Below are 17,116 nucleotides of genomic sequence, written 5' to 3'. Positions count from 1 at the left end.
GGTAGTAGGAAACATTATACTTGGCTCTAGCTTCAGTCTGAGAACACAGGATGCACTTTAACCACTTTACGACTGCTCACAGTAATATTACTGCGGCAGAGTGGCTCGTTATCGTCTGACGACGTAGTACTACGTCGTCAGACACTCCCCCTTCTGGGCGGCGCTTGCGCGCCGCCGGAGGCTCGCTCCCGCTGTTTTCATTCACAGCGGGAGTCGGGCCAGGGGAGGAGCAGCGGCGATCGCCGCTGCTTTTACCCGATTGTCGGGGATCGAGTCTGGAGATCCGCCCGCTGTGTGTAAACACAGCGGGCGGATCTCCATAGTGACAGGGAGTGACAGATCGGACTGTTCAGCATAGCTGGACATTCGATCTGTCCCTGTGTCACTCAGTCACCTCCCCCCCCACACGTCAGTAAGCACCAGGCATACATTAACCCCTCCCTCTCCAATAAAATTAACCCCTTCCCTGCCAGTGTCATTTTTACAGTAACAGTGCATATATATAGCACTGATTACTGCAGTAATGTCACTGGTACCCCCAAAAGTGTCAAAAATGTCAGTCAAGGGTCCGATCTGTCCGCCGCAATGTCACAGTCCCGCAAAAAAAAAAAATTGCAGATCGCCGCCATTACGCGTTAAAAAAAAAAAAAAAACACTAAAAATGACAGAAATCTTTCCCTTTGTTAGTAAACGCAATAACTTTTGCGCAAACCAATCAAAATACGCTTATTGCGATTTTTTTTACCAAACATAGGTAGCAGAAAACAAATTGGCCAAAAATTTAAAAAAAAATTGGTTTTTACATCTTTTTTGGGGGGAATTTCATATAAAAAAAATGTTAAAAATAGTTATTTTTTCAAAATAAACGCTCTTTTTTTGTTTATAGCGCAAAAAGTAAAAATCGCACAGGTGATCAAATACCACCAAAAGAAAGCTCTGTTTGTGGGAAAAAAAGGACGTAAATTTCGTTTGGGTACGGCGTCGCACGACCGCGCAATTGTCAGTTGAATTCGCACAGCGCCGAATCGCAAAAAGTGGCCTGGACGGAAGACAGCAAAATCCTCCGGTGGTAAAGTGGTTAAAGGAGGAACACGGCAGGGTGTTAGGATGCCAGGTATGTTGTGGGGCCTGTGGGTTGGGTTGGGATGGATGGATATGAGGGGTGGGTGGATTTTTGGGGGAAATGATCGCTAACGCATAATAGAGTGTTATCTGTCTGTTTGAATTTTTCTAAACTGTATAAAGATTATTGTATGTTCTACTTTTTCAGGAGTGGAACCAAAATCCCTGATGAAGATCTATACACTATTTATTGTACATTTATCGAAAACGCGTTGGATTGTTAACCACTCCTACAAGTAGCACTCCATGTTTTTACATGTAATGGTTTGATGAGCCAGTTTGTTTCTGGCCATATGTAATACATTTCAATGTTTATATTAAGGATTCAACATTTGTTGAGAGTAGGGATGCACCAAAATGAAAATTTTGGGCCGAAACCGAAAATGCAGGATGCCCTTGGCCGAAAATGACTTTTTCCCCCAATTTTTTTTTAAATAGATAGAAGAGGGGCATACACCAAAAACAGGCAGTGACGTACACCTGTCGCTACCACCCTGTCACAGTATATGTACTGTGATGGGTTGGCAAGAGGTTAATTTAATTACCAATGGTATTTGTATTATGCAGCATGAGGGGGTTAATGTATTGCCACTGCTGGTCACTCATCTATTAGTGACCGACCAGTGGCAGCTAATTAACCCCTTTGTGCTGCATTAGTGCAACCAGTATCAGTGTTAATTAACACTGGTTGCACTGATACTGGTTGCACTAATGCAGCACAAAGGGGTTAATTAACTGCCACTGGTCGATCACTAATAGATGAGTGACCAGCAGTGACAATACATTAACCCCCTCATGCTGCATAATACTAATACCATTGGTAAGCTGCCTCAGCTCCCCCCCCCTCCACTGCCTCAGCGTCCCCCTCGGCAGTACACCCTCCCCCCCTCTGGCTCAGCATCCCTCCCCATCCCAACGATTCAATCTCCTTACTGTCACTCTGCTGAGTGCTCCTCCGGTGTCCTTCATTCAAAAGAAGCGCCTCTGGCCGGCGGCCCGCCTCCCGGTGATGTCACTACTACGATCTGTGAATGAATGAACTGACACACCGGGCGGGAGGGCGGGCGAGCGGCCGCTAATAGATATAACTATGTGAGCCTTCACTTCCCTGTCAGAGGAGATACCCGCATGACAGGGAAGTGAATGTTCACATAGTTATAGCTATTAGCGGCCGCTGCCCCCGCCCGGTGTCAGTTCATTCATACACAGTCCCGCTGACATGGAAGTGAAGGCTCACATAGTTACAGCTATTAGCGGCCGCTCGCCCGCCCTCCCGCCCGGTGTGTCACTTCATTCATACACACATCGTAGTAGTAGGGACATCATTGAGAGGCGGGTGGCCGGCCAGAGGCGGGACTTTTCAAACCTGTGCTGCGCCCTCCTCCTTTCTCACGGCGGCCATTAATTTCGGCATTGTTAACCCATTATCGGCCGAAATGGGATAGGCTCATTTTCGGCCAATAATTTCGGTGCATCCCTAGTTGAGAGCCTTCTGTAATTAACTTCACAATAAATTAATTTTTTATTACATTGTAATTTAGTACTATGCTTGCCGTTTGGCTAAGGTATTTGCTACCCCTAAAGTCCCACACACCCTAAGGGGGTTTCCTTTTCAAACGTCAACTATTTTCATAATCCACTAGTTGGTCAGCTGATTAGTTGGCCTGCATACAGAATGCATTATTTACATATCAGGAAATACAGTGCAGCACACATACAGCTCAGTACACCGCCCATACATGTCAGTAAGCGCCTGAGAACTTGTGAATGTAAATGTCTGAGGAGCAATGCCTCATGGGACATGTAGTCCTGGGCAGGACATGAGTGGTTCTAAAGGCAGAAGCTTTTTGTTACCTTGCTATTGGGGCACTCTGAAGGCAAGAGGAGCCAGAAGAGTCGGTGGGGGACCATAGAAGGAGAGAATCAGGGCTGCTCTGTGCAGAACCATTACACAGAGCAGGTAAGTATAGCTTGTTTGTTGTAACATAAAAAAAAAAAAAAAATCACTTTTTTTGCAGCGAAACTCAGCATCTGAACCCAGAGAAGGTGGAGGCCGATAGATTGGAGGTAATAGAAGGCATTACAACTACATTTAAAGTAAACTTCTACCAGTATGGTGCATTATATTTAAAATGATTATATACATGAAAATATATACACATACATGCATATACACATACAGTATCTCACAAAAGTGAGCACACCCCTCTTATTTTTGTAAATAATGTTATTATATCTTTTCATGTGGCAAAACTGAAGAAATTACACTTTGCTACAATGTAAAGTAGTGAGTTATTTTGAAGAAGCAGCAAATTTACACTGTAAGGGCTCTTTCACACGGCCGCTCTGTGTGAAAGCTCCGCTGCAGGACTTTTTTTTTTTCACAGAGCGGATGACATTTGTGTCATCCGCTCCGTATGTCCGCATATCATCCGATCCGTTTGCGGATGATATGCGGACATAATGTAAGTCTATGGGCATTGCGGATGTCAGCGGATGACACCGCTGACATCCGATTTTCCTTCCTTTCTGTTTTTTGAACGGAGGAAAAATAGGGTTCTGTTCCGTTCCAAAAAACGGAACAGAACTGAAAGGAGGAAAATCGGATGTCAGCGGATGGTATTCCGCCGACATCCGCAATGCCATTGACTTACATTATGTCCGCAAATCATCCGCAAAAAATAGGATGATTTGCGGACATACGGAGCACCCGTGTGAAAGGACCCTTATATAAGCTGTACACTCACTACTTTACATTGTAGCAAAGTGTCATTTATTCAGTGTTGTCACATGAAAAAATATAAAATATTTACAAAAATGTGAGGGGTGTACTCACTTTTGTGAGATACTGTATATTCTACGAGGAGGTGAGCTGTGAGCTAGATAGGGGGAGACCAGTGGATGTGGTGTACTTGGATTTCGCTAAGGCGTTTGATACAGTTCCCCACAAGCGCTTAATTTATAAAATAAGGTCTGCAGGTATCGATAGCAGGGTTTGCTCTTGGATACGGAACTGGCTAAAAAGGCGGGTCCAAAGGGTAGTAATAAACAGCGCATACTCAGACTGGTCTGAGGTGGTAAGCGGGGTCCACCAAGGCTCAGTCCTGGGACCAACCTTGTTCAATTTATTCATAAACAACATTGAGGTCGGGATCAGTAGTTCGATATCAGTTTTTGCAGATGACACAAAATTTGGCAGGGCAATAACTTCACAGCATGAAGCAGATATCCTACAGAATGACCTGGACAAAATAACAGAGTGGGCAACGACATGGCAAATGAGGTTTAACGTGGAGAAGTGTAAGGTTTTGCACTTGGGGACTAAAAACATAAAATCACAATACACGTTAGGAGGGGAGCCCTTGGGGGAATCAAAAATGGAGAAAGATCTGGGAGTATTGGTTGATGATAGATTAGGAAACAGCATGCAATGTCAAGCGGCAGCTTCCAAAGCCAACAGAATATTAGCATGCATAAAGAAAGGGATGCATTCCAGAGATAAGACTATAATTCCTTCCACTTTATAAAACTCTGGTCCGACCGCATCTGGAGTATTCCGTCCAGTTCTGGTCGCCAGTCCTCAGGAGGGATGTGTTGGAGCTGGAGAGAGTCCAGAGAAGGGCAACTAAACTAATTAGGGGATTGGAGGACCTTGACTATGAAGAGCGTCTACAATCGCTCGATTTATTCTCCCTGGAGAAGAGACGTCTGAGGGGGGACATGATAGCAATTTATAAATATCTTAATGGGGATCCCAGCTTAGAAAAAAAGCTGTTCATTCGAAGGGATTGCATGAGGACTCGAGGGCATACAATCATACAACGATTAGAGGAGAAGCGTTTTAACCTCAGGCAACGCGGGGGGTTCTTTACTGTTAGGGCAACAAGATTGTGGAATTCTCTACCACAAGAGGTGGTTTCTGCGGGTAGTATGGTGGCTTTCAAAAGACTCTTAGACTTACATCTCAAGGATCAGAACATTCAGGGGTATGGGAGATGATTACAGCCACACATGCCTACACAGGTTGAACTGGATGGACTATTGTCTTTATTCAACCTCACCTACTATGTAACTATGTATGTAACTATGATAATATATATTACTTTTGTTTCACAGTATAAATGAACCCCTTATAGTAGCGATTATCTGCTCTTTTTGTATTTCAAAGGGCTAATTTTCGTTTTTTTAACCCTATTATGACAGGTGATAAAAAAAAAAAAGCATGCTGCTGCTACTTAAGCATCTCAGGCCTGGGTCACACCTATGCGTTTTTTGGTGGTTTCTGCAGAAACGCACTACAGTTCATTTAACATGGTTTCCTATGGGACACGTTCACATCTATGCTTTTTTCAGCCCCATTTTTGGAAAGGGTCAAGAACCTTTTTTTCAATGCTTAGGCCCCTTTCACACTTATGCGACGCAATTTTACCACGATTTTGCCGCAATTTCGCAGCGCGATTTTGCCGCGACTTTAAAAGCAATGGCAAGGCTATATGCCTCAAAACGCATTAAAATCATGGCAAAGTAGTGCAGGAACTACTTTGAAGTCAGTGCGACTTCAAAACGCACTGATAAGAATGGGGCTCAATGAAAATAATGGAAAACGACTTGTCATGCGATTTTGCGGTCCAAAATCGCGGGACAAGTCGCACTAGTGTGAATGGGGCCTAAACTGTGCTTTTTTTACTTTTTTGGTTCAATAGACTTTAATGGAGAAGCTGCAGAAAAGCATGTTGTTTTTGCTGCAATTTGCGTTAATCTGTCCAACAAATTGGGCAAAAAAACAAAAAAAAAAAAAATAAAAAGAAGATGTAAGAAGTGCAAAATGTAAATTGCAGCTAAAAATCGCGTGTGCAAAACGCACAGCAAAAAGCACTGCAGAAACAGATCAAGAATATTAATACGAACATTTTTTGTACATTTGCTGAATAAAAGAATGTCGTTTGAATATTTTATTTGCTTTTAACATTCAGTTTTAAAATGAATGTAATTTCTAAAGGAAAACCACATACACGGTCTGAAAATTCCTTTGACCAAGAAGTTCTATTCCACTCCTCCGAATTTTCCCGTCGCTGTGGTCGAAAACAAACGTTGATTTGACCCCACTAATAAATGGAAAATTGAACAAATCTTCCTAAAATGAAAATGTTTTTGAAGGAAGACATTGTTTTTGTATGGCCAGCATAAGTGACAGCAGGCGCAGGGAGCTTTTATCAAGTCACCTGCCTATGACAAGGGAGTCTTATTACAGTTCTGTATGAAAATCGGCAAAACAGTCTTTCATTTTTTTTTCTTTAAATAAAAAAAAAAATAAGATCTCTGAGTCTGATGATATTTACCAGATCCAAACTCTAATAGTATATACAGAATATCTCCTCTGTCTGTTATTCTCAGAGTGGATTAGAGATTTTGCTCCCTAACCATATAGCTGGTTATTTATTTTTACCACTGCATAGAGAGAGATTTAGGAATAAATTGCCTTTAAAAAAAAATAAAAAAAAAAAAAAACCCTTTACATATTAACTAAATTATACACCACACTTTTTTTTAAAGGTTATTATCTGATTAATCAAAATAATAAAAAAACAGCCAACTAATTGATTATGAAAATCATTAGTTGCAGCCCTAAAATATATATCATACACACACACATTGTTTAAAAACTGTAATTTTAGGTTTTCAGCAAAGTACATCCTGCATTTTCGGTTTCAGCAACAACATTTTCATTCAGCGCACCTCTAATTGTTTTCCGTGTGCTCTTGCCTTGAGCCTGCGATGATCTATGCCACTTTACTACTTGCCGACCGCCCGCCGCAAATATACTGCAGCAAGCTGGCCTGGCTGCGAACAACCGCACCTGTATGGCAGTTCGCAGGAGCGCCCCAATTAGCCAGCGGGGTAGCTGACTGACGGGGCTAGCGGCTGCGATTGCCGCCGGGCACCAGCAATTACTCCCCGTGGAGAGAGAACAGCAGTCAGCTGACCATTGTTCTCTCAGGAATCAGCAGAGCGCCTGTGATCCTTCTGTTTAGGATCACAGGTCTCTATGTTGATTCGATAAGCCCATCCCCCTCACAGCTAGAAAACACTCCCCTAGGCTCACACTTAACCCTTTGATCGCCCCTGAGTTAACCCCTCCCCTGCCAGTGTTATTACAGTAACAGTGCATATTTTTAGCATTTATCACTGTAGTAATGACACTGGTCCCCCAAAAGCGTCAAGAATGTCAGGGGTCCGATCTGTATCAAAGAAAAAACAGAGTTTCGATCTTATTTACACTTATTACATTTGATTATATGTATACCCTTTTTCAGATTATCACCTATCCAAAGGCACCCCATTGGCACTATTTACACTAAACTTTGGAGTTGAGCTACTTCTGCCTGGACTTTGGTTCCATCATCCCCGATCGTGCTTGGCTTTCTCTGCACCTCAGCCCCGGGGGAGATTATGCCTCTGATGCTGTCACTTTCCCTCCTAGGCTGGCTTTCATTTCTCTTGTGTTCTATTGACCCTGAGATGATCAAGGTACTAGGTTATGTACAGATCCCCAAGATGTTATTTTCATTACACATGTTCTGGTGCATGAATGTCTGAATCTCTTTCCTCTTCTTCAGATACTTTACTGGCATCCAATACTCCTGATGAATGGACGGAGGTCCAAGAAACGCGTCAAGATTACACAAACACTCGGATGCAATAATTTATTCTAATATTTTATTCTGATTTGATTTTCTTATTCTAGTTGTTTATGAATTGATATACATATTGTTTTCATATTGGAATTAATTGGGAAAAGACCGTATGTGAGATCCTATTTTAATATATTTATACTCCCATATGAATTGTATACTGTTTAATATTTATTGTCTATCAGAAATTATGAACTGTATTACTATATGTCTTCTAGAATAAATATTTCCTTTTTTACATTTCATGCCTCATTTAAAGTCCCGTTACTCTGGTTTTATCCAATTTTGCACCCGATCTGTATGCCGCAATCCCGATAAAAAATGCTGATCGCCGCCAATACTAGTAAAAAAATAAATAACATAAATCTTTCCCCTAGTTTGTAGACGTGATAACCTTTGCACAAACCAATCAAAATACGCTTATTGGGATTTATTTTGTACCAAAAACATGTAGCAGAATACAAATCGGCCTAAAATTATGAAAAAAATACATTTTATTTTTATTGGGAATGTTATATAGCAGAATGTGAAAAAAAAATTCTCTCACAATTGTCGCTTTTTTTTTGTTTATAGCGAAAAAAAAAAAAAAAAAGAAAAAACCTTGAGTGCTGAAGTGGTTAAAGTGGAAGTAAACCATCCAATTGTTTCTGGCCAAGGAAGCTGCCATCTTGGCCTCAGTTTATTCTTCAACTTCCATGATGCTGCACATGTGATCAGTTATGACACCACCCATTGGGTGGTTTGACAGTTTGCTTGAGAGCACAACCAATGTGACAGTTACATTCCCGGCATGTGCCGAAAACTGAACGTTTTTTTGAAGCTGTTAACCACTTACTGCAAAGTGACGTAGATCTACGTCGGCAGACTTTGCGGTGTTATACCGGGTTGATGCCTCTAGCTAGAGGCACCATCCCGGTAAAGTGGTTTACAGCCGACGGTCGGCTTTCCGTCAGCAACGAACGATGCGGCTCGGGAGCCGCTCGATCGTTACCCGGGTGAGCGGGAGGGGACACCCCCCCCTTCCATGACTTTGAACGGGCCTCCCGTCCCCCTGGGAGACCCGAGCACCCAGACGGCTTTGATCGGGTCTCTGATGACGTAACCCGGAGGCAGCGTCCATGAAGCGGCATCCATGGAGGCGGCAGATTTAAAAACCGGCTGTATGCAAAAATGCAGGAAAAAAAAAAAAAATATTTTTAGCTGCCCCCGTCACCGAAAAAAAAAACGTATACGGAAATCGAGCCGCGAATGAAATCGCTGTTCAAACCACACATGTGAGGTATCGCCGCGATCGCCAGAGCGTGAGCAATAATTTAAAAAAGAAAAAAAAAAGAGCTACACTCCAACTCTAAACTGGTAACCGTTAAAAACATTTAAAGCATTGCCTATTGAGATCTCTATTGACCGTAGTTTGTCGCCATCCCACGGGTGTGCGCAATTTTAAACCGTAACATGTTGGGTATTTACTTGGCGTGACATCATCTTTCACATTTCACAATATACAAAAAAAGTGGGCTAACTTTACGGTTTAGTATTTTTTAAATGCAGTGAAATGTGATTTTTCAAAATGTTTCCAAACAAATTGCGTTTTAAAGACTGCTGCGCAAATACCGCGTGACAAAAAATATTGCAATGACCGACATTTTATTCTCCAGAGTCTTTGCTGAAAAAAAAAAAAAAAATATATATATATATAAATAATGATTGGGGGTTCTAAGTAGTTTTCTAGGAAATACTGATTTTTAACTTGTAAACAAAAAGTGTCCGAAATAGGGCTGGGGCTAAAGTGGTTAAATCTATAAGTTTATTTCTGCTTGAAGTGAGACAGTGTGAATGAGCCCCTACATTTTCCAAGGCTGTTCATATATCGTACAACAGCTAGCAACTGTCAAATGCACTGTAAATTAAAAATCACACATAGTAAAAAATAAAGCCACTCCGTATATGCAAAATGGTGGTTTTGTTTTTTTTCTTCCATTATTATAACCACATGTCCATATACCAAACATACAATAATTCAATACATTAATATGCAGACTGAGCTTTAACTGATTTTGATGTGACTTGATAGAACAGATCAGCTGATCACTAATCAATAACGCTTTAACTATCTGACAAAAAAATATATATATATTTTTTTTTTATGTTTGCAAAACTGCATCGCAAAAAAAAAAAAAAAAATTATGGCAGCCGCACCATGAATATTGCAAAGACGCATCACCGTCACCATCTAATAATGCAATCTAAGTACAGAACATTAGAAACACCGATACACATTCATTATGCAAGGAAATAGATCATGAAACATCAGTCCTTTAAATATTCACCAGAAAAGGTGACTGGTCACAGAAGAACGATAAAAAAAACAAAAAAAAAAAAAAAACTATATTTTACACATTATATATATATATATATATATATATATATATATATATATATATATATATATATATATATATATATATATATATATATATATATAAAGTCTACACACCCCGTATAAAATGTCAGGTTCCTTTGATGTAAAAAAAAGAAGAAAAGCTAAATCATTTTACTTTTTCCACATTTAATGTGACCTATAAATTGTACAACGTATTTGAACAACAAACTGAAATCTTTTAGGTGGAGGAAAGTAAAAATGAAAAACTAAAATAATATAGTTGCATAAGTGTGCACACCCTTAAACTTTGTTGAAGCACCTTTTGATGTTATTACAGCACTCAGTCTTTATGGGTATGAGTCTATCAGCATGGCACATCTTGACTTGGCAATATTTGCCCACTCTTCTTTGCAAAAACACTCCAAATCTGTCAGATTGCAAGGGCATCTCCTGTGCACAGCCCTCTTCAGATCACCCCACAGATTTTCAATCGGATTCAGGTCAGGGCTCTGGCTGGGCCATTCCAAAACTTGAATCTTCTGGTGAAGCCATTCCTCTGTTGATTTGGATGTATTATTTGGTTCGTTGTCACGCTGAAAAGATGAAGTTCCTCTTCATGATCAGCTTTCTAGCAGAAGCCTGAAGGTTTTGTGCCAATATTGACTGGTATTTGGAACTGTTCATAATTCCCTCTACCTTGACTAAGGCCCCTGTACCAGCTGAAGAAAAACGGCCCCAAAGCATGATGCTGCCACCATCATGCTTCACTGTGGGTATGGTGTTATTTTGGTGATGTGCGGTGGTATTTTTAAGCCAAACATATCTTTTGGAATTATGGCCAAAAAGTTCAACCTTGGTTTCATCAGACCATAACACATTTTTACACGTTTTTGGGAGACTTTAGATGCGTTTTTGCAAATTTTAGCTGGGCTTGGATGTTGGTCTTCGTAGGAAAAGGCTTCCCTCTTGCCACTCTACCCCATAGCCCAGACATATGAAGAATACGGGAGATTGTTGTCACTTGTACCACACAGCCAGTACTTACCAGATTTTCCTGCAGCTCCTTTAATGTTGCTGTAGCCTCTTGGCAGCCTCCCTGACCAGTTTTCTTCTCGTCTTTTCATCAATTTTGGAGGGACGTCCAGTTCTTGGTGGAGTCACTGTTGTGCCAAATTTTCTCCACTTGATGGTGACTGTCTTCACTGTGTTCCATGGTATATCTAATGCCTTGGGAATTCTTCTGTACCCTTCTCCTGACTGATAACTTTTACCAATGAAATCCTTCTGATGCTTTGGAAGCTCTCTACAGACCATGGCTTTTACTGTAGGATGCGACTAAGAAAATGTCAGGAAAGACCTACTAGAACAGCTGAACTTTATTTGGGGTAATCAGAGACATTTTAAAATGATGGCAGGTGTGTCCTGACTCCTATTTATCATGAGCTTAAGTCCCCGTTCACACTAAGGCGACCTGGTCGCCTCACAGGTCGCCGTAGGTCGCCTTCCATAGGGAAGCTACAGACCCGTTCTAATAGGAGCGACACAAGTCGCTCCGACTTAGAAAAAGGGTCCGGAGCTTCTTTGGGGCGACCCGGAGGCGACCGCCATAGACTTCAATGTTATGAAGTCCGTGGCGGCCGCTCCGAGGTCGCGGCACGCTGCTCGCACCTTGACCTCGGAGGTCGCCCCCCGAAGTCGGATCACCCCTGTGTGAACGGGGCCTGAATGTGATTGCTTAATTCTGAACACAGCTACATCCCCAGTTATAAGAGGGTGTGCACACTTATGCAACCACATTATTTTATTTTTTTTTATTTTTATCTAAACCCCTAAAAGATCTCAGTTTGTTTTTCAATTGAGTTTTACAGTTTATAGGTCACATTAAAAGGTGGAAAAAGCTCTGAAATTATTTAGCTGTCTCATTTTTCTTTTTACATCACAAAAACCTGACATTTTAACAGGGGTGTGTAGACTTTTTATATCCAATCACTGTAAATATTATATATATATATATATATATATATATATATATATATATATATATGTATGTATATATATATATATACACACACACACACATATATAATGAATATCATGAACCGTAAGCACTCTAAGCACATCAAGTATATGCACCTAAAGCCTTCTCCCCATCACCTGTCCGGTAGGCAATCAATATTTTTGCCAGAAGCTCAATAGGTGAAAGCATCTGCAATGTGAATATTTGGGGCAGCAACTGCAGCTTCACCCCACCACCTGTCATATCATCAGACCAATAGATGAATGATCAGAACGTCATTTGTTAATTGATGTACGTCCTTATAGCTTTACCAATATCCAGTAAAGATCTGATAGGCAATTACTAATCAAAGAAAAAAAATATATATATTTTTGTAAAGGCCATTAAATTTTGGTGAAATCAAATAAAATATTCTGAGCCTGCACCGAGACCTTCATCCCCACCAATAGCCGATCAGTAACTGATGGTGATCAAACAGAACAGCTGTAAAAATTTTCAACGAACAGACTGAAATAGAGACATTAGAAAAACTGAAAAAATAAAAAGACAAGATGTAGCACAAGAATAAAATATTCTGACAGGCACTATACCACCATACCCACCCTCCATCAAAGGCATTAAAAAGGGACCAACAGCCAATCAAAAACGGATAAACATGAGAACAGTTGGAAAATATTTCAATAAATGGATAAAAAAAAAAAATAGAAAAATTATAATAGAGAAGAAATGGAGCAAAATAATAGAATATATTCTGATAGGCACACGTACCACCCCCATCAAATAGCATCAAAAGGGAATGATAGCCAATCAATAACGGATAAACAATAACTGTTTGACAAAAATGTAAGAAAAAAATAGATCAACTTATAAACATTATAAAAAAACAGAAAAACGCCATTACAATAAAAACCTATACCACCCCCCCTACCCCCGTCATCTGCATTGAAAGGGGACTAATAATCAATAATTATATAAGTAATCAAGCATTATAGGAGAGAAGAGGTAGAGGACGGTGATATAAAATGATTCCAATAGGCACCCATACCACCATACCCAACCGCACCGTAACCACCATACCCAACCGCACCGTAACCACCATACCCAACCGCACCGTAACCACCATACCCAACCGCACCGTAACCACCATACCCAACAGCACCGTAACCACCATACCCAACAGCACCCATACCCAACTGCACCCGTACCACCATACCCAACCGCACCACCATACCAAACTGCACCCGTACCACCATACCCAACCGCACCCATACCACCATACCCAACCGCACCCTTACCACCATACCCAATCGCACCTGTACTACCATACCCAACTTCACCGTAACCACCATACCCAACAGCACCGTAACCACCATACCCAACAGCACCGTAACCACCATACCCAACAGCACCGTAACCACCATACCCAACAGCACCGTAACCACCATACCCAACCGCACCGTAACCACCATACCCAACCGCACCGTAACCACCATACCCAACCGCACCGTAACCACCATACCCAACCGCACCCATACCACCATACCCAACCGCACCCTTACCACCATACCCAATCGCACCTGTACTACCATACCCAACTTCACCGTAACCACCATACCCAACAGCACCGTAACCACCATACCCAACAGCACCGTAACCACCATACCCAACAGCACCGTAACCACCATACCCAACAGCACCGTAACCACCATACCCAACCGCACCGTAACCACCATACCCAACCGCACCGTAACCACCATACCCAACCGCACCGTAACCACCATACCCAACCGCACCGTAACCACCATACCCAACCGCACCGTAACCACCATACCCAACCGCACCGTAACCACCATACCCAACCGCACCGTAACCACCATACCCAACAGCACCGTAACCACCATACCCAACCGCACCGTAACCACCATACCCAACAGCACCGTAACCACCATACCCAACCGCACCGTAACCACCATACCCAACAGCACCGTAACCACCATACCCAACAGCACCGTAACCACCATACCCAACAGCACCGTAACCACCATACCCAACTGCACCCGTACCACCATACCCAACCGCACCACCATACCAAACTGCACCCGTACCACCATACCCAACCGCACCACCATACCAAACTGCACCCGTACCACCATACCCAACCGCACCCATACCACCATACCCAACTGCACCCTTACCACCATACCCAACTGCACCCGTACTACCATACCCAACTTCACCGTAACCACCATACCCAACTGCACCCTTACCACCATACCCAACTGCACCCTTACCACCATACCCAACTGCACCGTAACCACCATACCCAACTGCACCGTAACCACCATACCCAACCGCACCCGTACCACCATACCCAACCGCACCACCATACCCAACTTCACCGCAACCACCATACCCAACTGCACCCGTACCACCTTACCCAACTGCACCCGTACCACCATACCCAACTGCACCGTAACCACCATACCCAACTGTACCCGTACCACCATACCCAACCGCACCCATACCACCATACCAAACTGCACCCGTACCACCATACCCAACCGCTGTCGTAGGTATTGGAAGGGACCAATAGCCAAATCAATAACTGATAACCAATAATGAGAAGTGCAAACAAGCATTATGGTAGAGAACAGATAGAGGAGGAGGTTATAAAATGATTCCTATAGTAGAGGATGATGATATACTATACCATCATACCCATCTCTGGCATACGCATTGAAAGGGGCCGATAGCCAATCAATAACGGATAATCAATCATTAGGAATGCAAAAAAGGAGGCTATAGTAAAGAACAGAAGTAGCAAAATAATAAAAATGCATTCTTATAAGTACCTATTCCACCGTACCCACTCACCCACCTATACCCAGTCCCTATCAACTGCATTGAAAGGGGACCAATAGCTGATCAATAACAGAAAATGATTAACAAACAAAATCAAAAAGGCACCATAAGAGATGACAAATAGAGGACGATAATATAAAATGTATTCCGATGGACATCCCTACCGCCATACCCACCCCCTGTCAAAACACACTGAAAGGGGCCAATAGCCGATCAATAACTGATAATCATAAGAAACGCAAACAAGCATTATGGGAGAGAACTGATAGAGGACGATGATATAAAATGATTCCACTAGTAGAAGATAATGATATAAAATTATTCAAGCAAGCACCTATACTAAAATACCCCCCCCCCCCCATCATAGGTATTGAATGGACTGATAGCTGATCAATAACTGATAATAATTAGCAAACGCAAACAAGCATTATGATAGAGAACAGATAGAAGACGATGATAAAAAATGATTCCAATAGTAAAGGATAATAATATAAAATTATTCAAGCAGGCACCTATACTACCATACCCACCCCCCGTCACAAGTATTGAACGGACTGATAGCTGATCAATAACTGATAATCATTAGAAATGCAAAAGCACATTAGTAGAAGAAAAAAAAAAATCTAAAAGTAGCAAAATAATAATACATTCTGATAGGCACCGACACCACCATACCCACACCTAGCAAATGTATTGGAAGGGACCAATAGCCAATCAATAACTGATAATCAATCATTAGAAATACAAACAAGCAGCATAGTAGAAAACAGATGGAGGATGGGGATATAAAATATATTCTGATAGGCACCCATACCCCACCCCCCTCTCAAAGGCATTGAAAAGAGACTGATAGGTGATCAATAACTAATAATCAATCATTAGATATGCATATAGGCATTGCAATGGATCACAGATTGGGGGGGGGGGGGGGGTGCTAGGAGCCCATACCAGCCTACCCATGTCCTGCCAGCTGCACTGGAGAGAACTGATAGCCAATCAATAATTGGTATTGATAAGGCTGCAGGGCTGTGATTGGCCGGCCCTGCACCCCCTTAGGTGCCTGTAGAAGGGTGGGGGAGGGGATGTGGCGGTATTGGGTACCAGTGATGGAGAGGTGATGGGGGGGAGGGGAACACAATGCACTCTAAGGGTTAATGTGGCGCCGGGTGGGGTGTAGGGGCCCCTCGGGGTGGTGCCAGGTCGGGAGGGGGGTATATATGATGTATCTGGGGGGATGGGGGGTATTAGAATGTAAGGTGACTGATCAGAAAACAAAATGGCGTCACTACGTCTTGTAGGGGGGTTCTATGGCCGGGGCTGCCTTCATCGGGGAACAGCGGAGACTGCGAGGAGGGCCCGCACCCCATACCCACCTGGGCTCGACGCGCCGGGTGAGGGGGTTCCGATGAGCGGGTTTTCGGGATGGGGAAAGGCTGCCGGGAGGAGGATGGCGGCGGATTGTCTTTCCCCCCCGTCTGCCTTGGAGTTCGATGGGGGAGGGGGATAAATGACAAGATGGAGTAGAGGAGGCCCCGTACAACGTATACTCACAGCGTCACAGCATTCCAGGCCTACCGGCTACGAGGGCGGGGGCTGCGGCGGCCTGAGGAATGATTCGCCGAGGAGACGAGAAGGGCGGGACTTGAAGCTAATTTCGAGCCAGTGGTAGAGAAGATGTAGTTGGATTATCCAATGTGTTCATTTGTTGTCAATAAACGTGTTTAAACCAAAACGAGGCTTGGTAAACTGGGAAGGCTTTTTCCGTATCCGTGCGGCCATATTGGTACTCACTGGGATCATCTGACCAGCTGATTGGACCCGTCATATTGGTACACCTCATAGCCACACGAACAGTTAAAATAACAATAAATATCAAATAAAATTTTAATGCTTTTATATATTAATCACTTCAATACTGTGCACATTCACCCCTTCCTGCCCGGGACAATTTTCAGCTGTCAGCACTGTCGCACTTTGAAAGACAATTGCGCGGTCATGCAATGTTGTACCCAAACATTTTCATCATTTGTTCATATAAATAGA

At 42.6% G+C, this 17,116-nt stretch overlaps 1 protein-coding gene across 4 annotated transcripts in view; it reads right to left on the bottom strand.

The window, feature by feature from the left end:
- PRRC2A (proline rich coiled-coil 2A) overlaps window positions 1–16,597 on the bottom strand; it is a 184,656-nt gene extending 168,059 nt beyond the window's left edge. For all 4 annotated transcript variants that reach the window (XM_082264592.1, XM_082264593.1, XM_082264594.1 and 1 more), the window contains exon 1: window positions 16,447–16,597. The gene's annotated coding sequence lies outside the window, so the exon portion shown is untranslated. The remainder of the gene's footprint in view (window positions 1–16,446) is intronic.
- Between the last annotated feature and the right edge of the window lie 519 nt (window positions 16,598–17,116).

Source organism: Pelophylax lessonae (genome assembly GCF_965119305.1).
Source record: "Pelophylax lessonae genome assembly, chromosome: 7".
NCBI lineage: Eukaryota > Metazoa > Chordata > Amphibia > Anura > Ranidae > Pelophylax > Pelophylax lessonae.
The sequence above is the reverse complement of the archived record's forward strand: the minus strand, read 5'-3'. Positions and strand labels throughout refer to the sequence as shown.